At 39.5% G+C, this 11,468-nt stretch overlaps 1 long non-coding RNA gene across 1 annotated transcript; it reads right to left on the reverse strand.

The window, feature by feature from the left end:
• Positions 1-216: 216 nt before the first annotated feature.
• On the reverse strand, positions 217-3,945 carry LOC144588872 (uncharacterized). Its single transcript, XR_013544613.1, has 2 exons — positions 2,356-3,945; positions 217-278 (listed from the first exon to the last, which is right to left on the reverse strand). It is a non-coding gene; the product is annotated as an uncharacterized LOC144588872 (long non-coding RNA).
• Positions 3,946-11,468: the final 7,523 nt, after the last annotated feature.

An 11,468-nucleotide genomic window follows, 5' to 3' on the forward strand; every position in this document is an offset into this window, starting at 1 on the left:
TTGGACATCATAAGCCGGAGACAAGGGCAAGGGTACCTTTCTCTTGCTCCTTAGCAACAGATATACAGTACTGAGCCACACTCTCTCTGATACTAGAGACAACATACAGTTTTCATGACTGGAAACCATATCCTGTGTAAATTTTGAAGCTGCTCAACTTGGCAGGAACCATTGCTACTTTTGCTGGTAGCGAACTCCCCCAGTGCCTTGCTTGAATTTTTTTCCTTTTAATTGGTCCTGCCTCCTTTACTCTTCTGCTCCAGTGGATGACTCAGGTTCTAGAATTATGAGAAGGGATGAAAATATTATCCCTATCTAGTTTTTTCACATATGGTACAATTTTAGATACAGTACTTCTGTTTATGAAATCTGGTAACTCCCTTTTACTAGACTGATTTGCTTCCCTGAATTTTTAATATTTCCCTATATGTGCTTCCCACCTCTTTGGTCATTTGGGTTGCCAATTTCTGTACCTCGTCCAGCTCTAAAATATCCTATATCTTAAGAAGTAGGATCACACTGTAATGTTTTTGACAGTTTTATGTCACTAGTGGTTTTTATTTTATTATATTTTTAACTTTGAATCTTTATTGCATTTAAAGAAGAAATTATAAAAATAAGTAAATAATTATTACAATATTAGCACATTACCAAAATAACTTTCGATTATCTTTTTCGCAAAACAACGTCTTTAATATTTTACTTCATTTTTACCAGACATTTATTTTCTTCGTAATCTTAATAATACCTTTCTTTTTATATCTTATTTTATATCCATATTAACAATCTGCTTTACTTTGTTTTTACTTCTGTTGAGAGCAGTTATGTTTCTAATTTAAGCCTAGGTCACTTGGTACAGGTTTGGAATCTTTTAACCATTTCTCTTTAAGATAATTCTTTACTTTCCCCCATTGAGATTCGTGCTCCATTCTACTCTTTCCTTTCAATGAGTCTGTTAGTTTGTCCATTGATATTTGTTCCTATAATTTTATTAAACAATCCTCTACTGAAGGTTCCTCCTTCTCTTTCCATTGTTTTGCCACTTGAATTCTGGCTGTGCCTAATATGTATAAACAAATTTTTGTCCCTTGTCTTGAGTTTAACTTTACCAGATTGAACAAATAAGTTTCAGGTTTCATCTCCATTTTTATTTTTAAATCTATTGTGATAATTTTTTTCTATTTCTTCCCAAAATTTCCTAATAAATTTACAACCCCACCACATATGATATAGTGTTCCTTTTATTGTCTTACATCTCTAACACCTGGGCAGGTTCATAAAGGGACACCTGGTATCCTTTAACAGACAGATCAATCTGTAAGTCTATCACTCAGATGAACTTTATCTTAAAAAACCAGTTGAGTTTTACTAGTTCAGCTAAATCAGCATCAAGACTAACTGTTTATCTAGGTTCGAACATTAACAACAAACCATGGTCAGCTGACAATGGAAGCAAAAGCCTCTCATTTGTTTGCTCACAACTGCACAAGAAACAGAAGCCCTAGGTTTATTTATGTAATACTAAGCTATGGTTTATTATTACATCCAAATATAGCTCTACTGCTGGACTTCTATCTTCTATCTGGATGACATGTCTTAGAAAGGGAAAAAAAAGGACTATGGGCACACCCCACCATCAAGGCAAGAAACCAAGCCAGCCTAATCCAAGCAGGCTGTAAAACTGTTAATTCTTCAGATTTCCTTGAGAATAAACTCCAATGAAAGTTATCCATGCAAAGATGATTAACTGATTCATTAAAACTCACATAATTAACAATTAGAGGCGCCATTAATCAGATGACAGTCTGCTAAAAACACTCAATTCTGTGGCTGGTGCATCCGAGGGACGAGGACAAAGCCACCTCAGCCCACATCCTCTCATTTCAGTTCTTGGGACTTGCACAACAACCAGAGCTGAAAAGAGCCCCACAGTTCTTGGTCAAGCAACTCTAATGGCCATATAGCTATGTCCAGAATTTGGAAAGTTATTTTTTTTAAAGTAGTTTATTCCTGTTGTTTGTTACATATTTGAAAAGTAACCCACTGTCCTTACTCAGTAACTTAGAAGACTAACTTATTATATTAAATCTGCTGCATAATTTTTGTTACTCTCTATTATTTAAAAATATATATGTAGAACTGATAGAATGGCTTAAAACTTAAATGTTTCCTGTCAAAATGCTTCTGAAAATGCCTTTTTCAAAAGCTCTTTAGAAGTAACTTTTGATAGTAAGTAGAAAACATTGCATATTGCATCAGTAAAATAAATTCAATCCTACCAGCGTGTTAATTTAAAAATACAACTTTGTTACACCCTTGTTCCTTGAAAAAGAAATGGTAACTCATTAGAGGTACCTGTGCTGCTTTATAAACTTTTCACTTCCAAGCGCAGAACATGGCCTTTTCTTCCCTAGCTTCTTCCTCCTTACACTGCAAGCCTCACCTCTTACACCCTGTATCTGCTACAAGTCTGATGCATGGTTCTACAGTTGCTCTTAAGGCTATAGCTCATCTCGTCAGCTGACTGCAAGGAACTATATCCGTGCACAAAATCCTGTAAATGCTTGGTTGCCTGGATAGTTTGTTCCCTAATTGTTTGCTGTTCTCTCTCCTGTTCTTTCAGACTGTGTGCCAGCTTCTGGTTTTCTGTTGTTGCTTTGGCTTCCGACAGATGCATGGTTTTGACAAAGCCCCTTCTTATATGGCCTCTGGGATTTGATCTGTTGCTCTGAAACTTCATCTGCCTATTTTGGACTATGCACCTACTGTTTTGCTCTGCTTGGGCTAAGGAAGACCTTCTCCAAGTCCTTGCATCTGTCTGCCTGTAGCCTAAGACTTAATGATTAAGGGGGTTACCACACTGATCAAAAAGGTAGGAAATATGATGAGTTTGAGGCAGGCTGATTTGCATACCTTTTTTTTGCATTGACTGCATGATAGGAAATGCAAATCAGCTGAGAGTGTTTACCCCAAATTGGTAGTTGATCCCAGCAGCTAGAGCTGCTACTTATTAAAACACAGATCCATTTGCATCTGTTCAGATGTGCAGTCACCAGAAAAGAGAGGATGAGCCACACACATGCAATGCTTTGCTACCTCAAGATCTTCCCTCTTGCTTCTTGTCTCACGACAGATGATAAGATGAGGAAATGAGGAAGGAAACCTTTGCTTACCTTTTTTCACAGCTTATTAGAGAGTTGCTTTGTAATGGTGCCACTTGCAAGGCTATAAATAGAACTGAAAACAAGCAGCAAAGAAGGCTTTTTCTCCTCTACCTGTGTTAATGCAAAGAAACTGGGGAAACTGAATTATCTGATACAACTTCACAGTGAGTGAATGCAAGTAAATTTATGGGGTGGGGTAGGGTTTGTTTGTTTTATTTTTATATATTTTATATGGTTTTACTAATATTTTGTAAGCTGCCCAGAGTAGTGGCATGTTCACTAAATGGGCAGGGTATACATCTAATAAATAAAAATAAATAAATTCACATTTCCATTGCTATGTAGTTGCACCCTCACTCTGCCTGAACAAGGAAAATATGTTATGCTGTAACAGCCAAAATCCTGTTGCCTACAGTAAGGCAATTGAATCAATACAGATTTAGTGAGTAAACGTCTCCATAATTTTCAAGTGGCTGTACTTTAAGTTTAACTTTATTATGTGCCTTCAAGTAGGAACCAACTTATAGCAATGCTAATAGGGCTTTCAGTATAGGTATTTAAGGAGTGGTTTTACTAGTTCCACACATCCAGTGAGTTTCCATAGCTGAGCTGAGATTCAAACCCTTACCTCCTGAGTCCTTATTTTATCCATTACAACACATTGGGTGTCCAAGTGCAACTTATTATGCTAAAATAAGTTGCAGTTAGAACAGGGGTCTCAAACTCAATTTACCTGGCAGCCGCTGGGGGCAGAGTCTGGGTGAGGCTGGGCCACATCAGATTTTCTGCCAAGTGGAGCAAGAACCTGAGCAAGCCACACAGGAGTTTCCTTAGCTTGGCTGGGGCTCCAAGGAGGAGGAAGAGGAGGGGGCATGAGCCCTCGTAGCCGGCCACGACCCCCTCCGGCTCCTTCTTCACTACCACCAGCAGTAGCAGCAGGACGAAGAAGCGGAGAAGGGATGGAATGCCAGCGACCGCCTAGCTGGAGGGGGGAGGAGGGCACGACATTTTTTTTAAAACCCTCATAGAATCGCCTTACCAAAGGAGTAAAGGCCCCATCAGTACCCGCAAAATTAGACAGAATGGGGTGGGGCCCCCACAGGTGCGCACGTGCGCATATACACACACACACAGAGGTCCGGCAACCTTCCTCTGAGGGCCCCCCTCAAAAAAAGGGGCACTCAGCAGCAGCAGCTACCTCCACCACAACAGAGGAGCAAACTTTGCGAGGCGAGCCCAGGCAACCTCCATAGCCAAGGTGGCTGAAGCAGGACGAGGAGGAGGAGGAGGAAGCACCGCCAGGTGGTGAGGCGGCTGCTGACCGGGCTGGTGCTTGGGATGTCAAGAGAGAAAGAGAGCCAGAGAGCCGCTTTCCTGGAAGAGGCGGTGGCGGCTGCTCTTGGCGGCTTGGAGGTGCTCTTCGAGGATGGGCCGCGAGCGAGTTCCGCTCTCAGGCATCACTTAGCGGCAGCTCAGGCGCTCAGGGAAAAGGGCTGGCAGCATGCCTCACTGACCAGCTGTCCCCCAAGACAGCGCCTCTTGCACCCTCCATCCGGAACTGCAGCCTGCCAGCCGGCAGACAGATTGGCACACTGGCAGACTGCAGTTCCGGAAGGAGGGTGGAAGAGGCACTGTCTTGGGGAGAGCTGGCGAGCGAAGCAAGGCTTTTTTTAATTCTTGACAGCAGAGCACGAGTGGGTGCTTTGGGGGGGGCAGGTAAGGCGGGGGCCACAAACTATCATTCGGCGGGCCGCAAATGGCCCCCAGGCCACATGTTTGAGACTCCTGAGTTAGAACAAGACTATTTGAATCACAGGAACTACATTAAGCAACAGGATTTTGGCTGCTGTTAGTACTGCTCACTCAGTGTTGTTTCAAACCACTGCTGTTGTTTGCAGGGATAGCCAAAGAAATGGCCATGAATGGAATATCTCCAGAGGTTGCCTCATTCAGACTCTGAGGTAGAAGAATTCTAGGTTATTTAACTGTTTTTTAAGAAGTTAACTATTTTAAAGTACATTGTTGCATTCTGTTCCATAGCTCAGATTTACTACTATGAAACAGTCAATGGGACTATTCTAGTTGTAATTTACTGCTGAATTTCAGCCAGAATCTAGAAATGGAAATAGACAATTATTAGTGACTGTGGCATTCATAGGCCATCTGCATAGATCAGTGGGAGAGCTGGAGGGGCGGAGTCACAAGATATAAGAGACTCAGCAGGAGGAGGGGGAGTTAAGATAGAGTGTTAGGGTTTTTACATAAGGAGATAGGGAGTTTTGAGATTAGTTGAACAGATTGAGAGATTTGGAGTTTGAGTGGGGGAGTGGTGGTTGAGAGTGGATGAAGGAGAATGTTTTTTAATAGTTAACAACATTACTTGTTCTGTCAACACCTGTAACAATAAACAATTTCTATTTGGTTCTTTGAAATTGATATATGGCCTGGACCTAGATTATTAATAATAGGTATTGTTGATTAAATCATCTGGTGGCAGCTGAACGGCATGTAGCGTGAGCTACTAATTTGGTGAAACAAGCAGTGGCCACATGGGGATTGTGACAGTGATAAGCTTGCTTCTGCTTAATAAAGTGCCAATACTTTTCTGGGCTATATTATTGAAGCGGCTGCTATAGCATTGTTGCAAGTAGGCCATTCAAAAAATATCGTTGAAAAACGTTAGAATAGGATTTATTATAAAAATATGATGACAGCCTCTGGCTTAGGTGACTTCAGAACCATCTTCAACTTGTTGAAAGATATTTGTTAATTTTGTCTCAGTCTAATCTTCAAAGTTTTGGAAGCTTTTTAAGTATGATGGAAACGTACAAAAACTTTTCTGACAACAGACTATAGCAGAAAAGACAAAAACGGATCTAGAGTATTGAGAGTGTTCTAAGGTTTTAACAACCTCAGTAGCTACAAATTCCTGAAAACTAGCATGCTAGATTAAATGGGTCTGTATTCTAATTTAGGAAAGCATTTAGTCAATCAGTGTTAAATTCCTTTTGTCTCTCTGTCAAACACAGTGGTTGTTTTCTCCTTTGTTGTTGTTAAGCCATGTCTGACTCTTTGTGACCCCTTGGACCAGAGCATACCAGGCCCTCCTGTCTTCCACTGCCTCCCGGAATTTGATCAAATTCATGTTGGTAGCTTTGATGACACTGTCCAATCATCTTCTCCTCTGTCATCCCCTTCTCTTCTTTCCCCCACACTTTCCCAACATCAGGGTCTTTTCTATGGAGTCTTCTCTTTTCATGAGATGGCCAAAGTATTGGAGCCTCAGCTTCAGTATCTGTCCTTCCAGTGGGCACTCAGGGTTGATTTTTCCTTAGAGGCTTTTAAAACTGCTAGGTTATTCAGAGCATAAAACCATTGCACTTCCCCCATTGGCTGAGATTGTTATATAATATTTATAGAAAAAGCCCTCCCCCCCACAACTTCAGTTAGTAACTTCCTGTTATTATCATTTCTTCTTGTCCAGCACAGCTGGCATTACTAAGGAATAACTGATGACTTGACTTTCTATTTCCCCATTATCACTTCCTGTCTCTTTAATGGTTTATGCTTCCTTATTTTTTTGTTTTGTTTTATTTGTTAAATAGTGCAGTTTAGCTAGGAAAGTATGAAAAAAGAATGATAGAAATTTGGTGATTACTGCCCCATCATTGTGCCCAGCAATGGGAAATAACTGCATATAAATTAAGCAGAGGGCATTCTATCAGTTAATCACCAATTATGCTGGTCCTGCAGAACAAGAAGCAAATTAGAGGTGGATGACACTTCTGATTAAAAAAACTTAGTAACTTTCAAGATAAATTGAATGATTTTATGCAAGCATCCAGAAGAAATTGATCACAAACCAAAATAAGATATGCTTATAATCATAAGTGACTGGAACGCAAAAGTAGGGAATAAAGCAGAGCCAAATGTTGTTGGAAAAGTTGGCCTATGAGAAAGAAATTAAGCAAGAGAAGGACTCATAAAGTTTAGCAAAATAAACAATCTATGTATTACAAATACATGCTTCAAACAATCAAACAAATGTCTTTACATGTGGACATCACCAGATGTTCAATAATCAAATTAACTATGTAACTGGAAGTAGGAGATGAAGAAGCTGTATTCTGTCTGCCAAAAAAAGACCAGGAGCAAACTGTGGTACTGATCATGAAATGTTCATATCCAATATTAGAGTAAAGCTGAAAAAGAACACTAAAAGGATCATAATGCCAAAATATCATTTCAGCAACATTTCTGATGAATTTAAAGTGCACATGAGGAATAGATTACCATTACTAAACTCAAATGACTGTGAACCAGAAGAACTGCAGATTGAAACAAGAGATATTATTAAGGAAGAAGGAAAAGACAATTCCTGTAGTAAAAAGAAAGGGAAAATTTAGATGGGTGATGGAATAATCACTTAAAATGGTAAAGTACGGATGAGATGCAAAAGTGAAAAGAAATAGGGTTATAACACAAAATGCAGTTTTTCAGTGGCTGTCACATAGAGACAAAGAGAACTATTACAATAACCAGTACAAAGAAATAGAGGAGAATAAGAGAAAGGGTCATAACACTAAATGCTGTTTTTCAGTGGCTGTCACATAGAGATAAAGAGAACTATTACAATAACCAGTACAAAGAAATAGAGGAGAATAAGAGAAAGGGGGAAACAAGAGATCTCCTCCAGAATATCCAAGAAATATAAGCCTAGATGAGGAAGGCTGAAAGACCAACAGAAAAGCACATCTGACCAGGAGAAAATAAAGAGAAGGTGGAAACAGTATATTGAAGACCTATAGAGAAAAAATAAAATGATGACAGGTTCCTTGGAAGAGGAATCCTATGACATAGAACCTGCAGTTTTAGAAAGTGCAGTGAAAGCTGCTCTGAAAGCAGGGAGAAGAAATAAGTAACCAGATGTAGATGACATACCAATAGAATTATTTCAAGCCAGAGAGACTGCATCTGTCAAGATTCTAACAAGTATATGTCAATAAATATGGAAAATAAAACCATGGTCCACAGACTGGCAATGTTCAATGTACATTCCAGTCCCCAAGAAAGGAGGTGGCAAGGAGTAAAGTAACTATACAACCATTACTTTAATTTCCCATGCAAGCAAAGTGATGTTAATTGCTTTGCAATAAAGGCTTTTACCTTATATGAAGCAAGAAATGCTCAATGTTTAAGCTGTATTCTGAAAATGAAGAGGCAAATGAGATCGTATCGCAAATATACACTGGCTACCAGAGCACACCAAAGAATTTCAGAAAAAGATCAGTCTATATTTTATAGACTACAGCAACGTTTTTGACTGTGTAGATCATAAGAAACTATGGGTTGTTTGGAAAGAAATGGATGTGCCTCAGCACTTGATTGTCCAGATGTTTTGCCTATATTTTGGACAATAATGTATCATGCGGAAGACACAATGTTTCAAAGGTTAATTTACATCTCTTTATCTCTTCAATCTGTATGCAAAGCATATCATATGGAAAGCCAAACTAAATTCAGATGAAGAAGTAATGAAAACTGGTGGAAGAAACATCAATAATTTAAGATGACATCATTGTGAAATGACTTTTAGTGAATGAGAAAGAAGAAAATGCAACAGTGGGAATACAGCTGAATGTTAGGGAGATAGAAATCATGGGTACAGAGGAGCTATCTGTACATAACTTTAATGTTGACAAAGAAGAAATTGAAATTGTTAAAGTCTTTGTATACTTTGGTTCAGTCATTAATCCAAAGAGAGACTGCAACCAAGCAATCAGAAGACTGAGACTCAGAAAGGCAGCAATGAAAGAATTATCAGTTGTAAGGATCTGTCACTGGAATAATCCATACTATTGTATTTCTGATCACTATGTTCAGTACGGGTGTGAAAGCTGGGCAGTAAAAAAAATCTGCCAAGAAAAAAATGATTCGTTTGAAATATAGTGCTGGGGGAGAGCTTTGTGTATATCTTGGAGTGCTGAAAAGATGAATAAGTGGGTTCTATCTGAACTATCTCTGGAGGCAAAAAGGATGAAATCAGGGAGTGTCCTACTTTGGGCACATAATGAGAAAGCAAGATTTTTTTGGAAAATATAATAAAGGTTGGATGCAGTGGGAAAAGAGGAATACCAAATACAAGATGGATTGACTCCCTAATGGAAGGCACAGGCTTAAGTTTATAATTGCTGAGTAAGCTTGTTGAGGATAGGATATTCTGGAGATCTCTCATTCATACAGTCACCATACGTTGGAGGCAACTCGATGGCAAGTAACAACAACAACCTTCAAAAGCCACAGTAGTTCTTTGTCTACTCGCATTGGACAGGATGGTGATGTAACTCCATTTCATGTAAAAACAAATAGCCACAAAACATATAAAAGGGCAAAATGAAGAATACCAGAATACAAAATATGACAATGTCATCTGGCTACTACCCAGGAAAGTGAGTGAATAAAGAATGAGAATTCCAGATAAACTAATTTTTGTGAAAGCTGCCAATATCAGATTCAACGCAGAAGAGTAGGATGAAATTTATATACTGTACAGTATACTCATCTATGACCTTAATTCCCCCCACACACTTCTAGCAAAATCATATCCTGACTGTAGCCTTGCAAAAATAGTAATATGGGGCAGTGGTTCTCAAATTGGGGTTCCCAGATGTTCTTGGACTGTAACTCCCAGAAATCCTGGCCAGCACAGCAAGTGGTGAAGGCTTCTGGGAATTACAGTCCAGGAATATCTGGGGACCCCAGTTTGACAACCACTAGTATAGAGGACTACACAGAATGAAAGAGGTTGTGGCACTGCCTGCATATCCCCACCCCCAACCCATTCTGGGCACTGGAAATCACCGGCATTCAAGAGAACAGCACATTTGTAGCCAAAATCCAAGGCAGTCATTGGTAATACAACAACGTTTGCTGGATTTACATTTGACACAATTTGGGATTTTAAGTGACTGCCTGGGATTTGACACACTCCCCTATATGCAAGCACTCAGACACAAGCACAGGCAGATCAGTAATAAACAGATGCTTGGGAAGATTTTTCTCCCCCTGTCACCAGCAGCCTTGTTAGAAAAGCAGGCCTGATGCTGCCACCTCACTCCAGTGTGCATTTGGAACTCCCTCAAGCAGTCAGCAATGGCCTGCAGGCAGTAATTCCACATCCCACCCCCATTCCTTGTCATGATCTTGATGTAATCTTAACCTCGCAGCATTCGCAACAAAGAGAATTTCTGTCTCTGATCCTTCTTCAGCACAATCACTGTTTCAAATAAGAAGGGGTGAACTTTCCTATCCTTAGTCCAAGTCTCTTGCACATACAAGCCTTGTTTAAGAACTCTGTACCGCTCTGTCATCAGCTAACAATATGAGGGAATTATTAATGTCTTGGTTAAAGAGGAGGACAAACTCATTTGCTTATGCCCCAAAAATGAGAAGATGAGCAGCATACAATCACCTTTGAACAGCTGGGAAAAGGCTTTTGAACACCACTTTTCCTGATTATTTTAGATCTGAAAAGGAAAGTTGTTGCTTGAATAAAACACAGGGTAGAAAAATGACAGCTAGAACAAAGTGATGTTTACTTGGATGGATCTAAACAAAGGAAGCATAATTCTGTGCACTGCAACAAACAAGGTCAAATATAGAACTGACAGAGGCAGCTAACAAAGGACAGCAATTCAGACAAAGGAAAATATTTACTGTGATTGAATGTGGTTGTGAAAAACAGCAAAGATATCTACAAATTGGATTATTTTGCACATAAAATAAATCCAATCCTCTTTGCTTTCTTCCAGCATAATAGCTTAAGTATTTACTTCAGATTTTGGAGAAGAGGAAAAAGCATAGCAGGAGAACATCAGCAGATGTGTGAGAAGGACAATTACAGGTATGTGTATTTTGTGCTTTTTGTACTACACCTCCCAGAATTCTCCAGGTAGAACGTTGCCTGAGGAATTCTAGAACTTGTCATCAAAAAACACAAATATGCAAACCTCTAACAAATTAGTCAACACAGAAAAGTAAATGGAACAGATTGGAGACAGCAGCGAGAAGTAAGCTGTGTATTCATGAAAAAAAGCCTCAAACTGACCACCTCTTGAAGATGCCACACAACTTCTTATTAATTTTATAGTCATGATTCCAGTCTCTCTTGTTTGAATAGAGGGGTTAAGGCTCGAAATGTAGTTTGAGGTTTAAGCCTAGGATCTCTGAATATCTAGGCCTCGACGGATGGAGCCTCTGGATTAGCCAAAATATTATGTACCAGACTCCTGTCTTTGCTTAGCC

The sequence above is a fragment of the Pogona vitticeps genome, chromosome 4, assembly GCF_051106095.1.
Source record: "Pogona vitticeps strain Pit_001003342236 chromosome 4, PviZW2.1, whole genome shotgun sequence".
In the NCBI taxonomy this organism is placed as follows: Eukaryota; Metazoa; Chordata; class Lepidosauria; order Squamata; family Agamidae; genus Pogona; species Pogona vitticeps.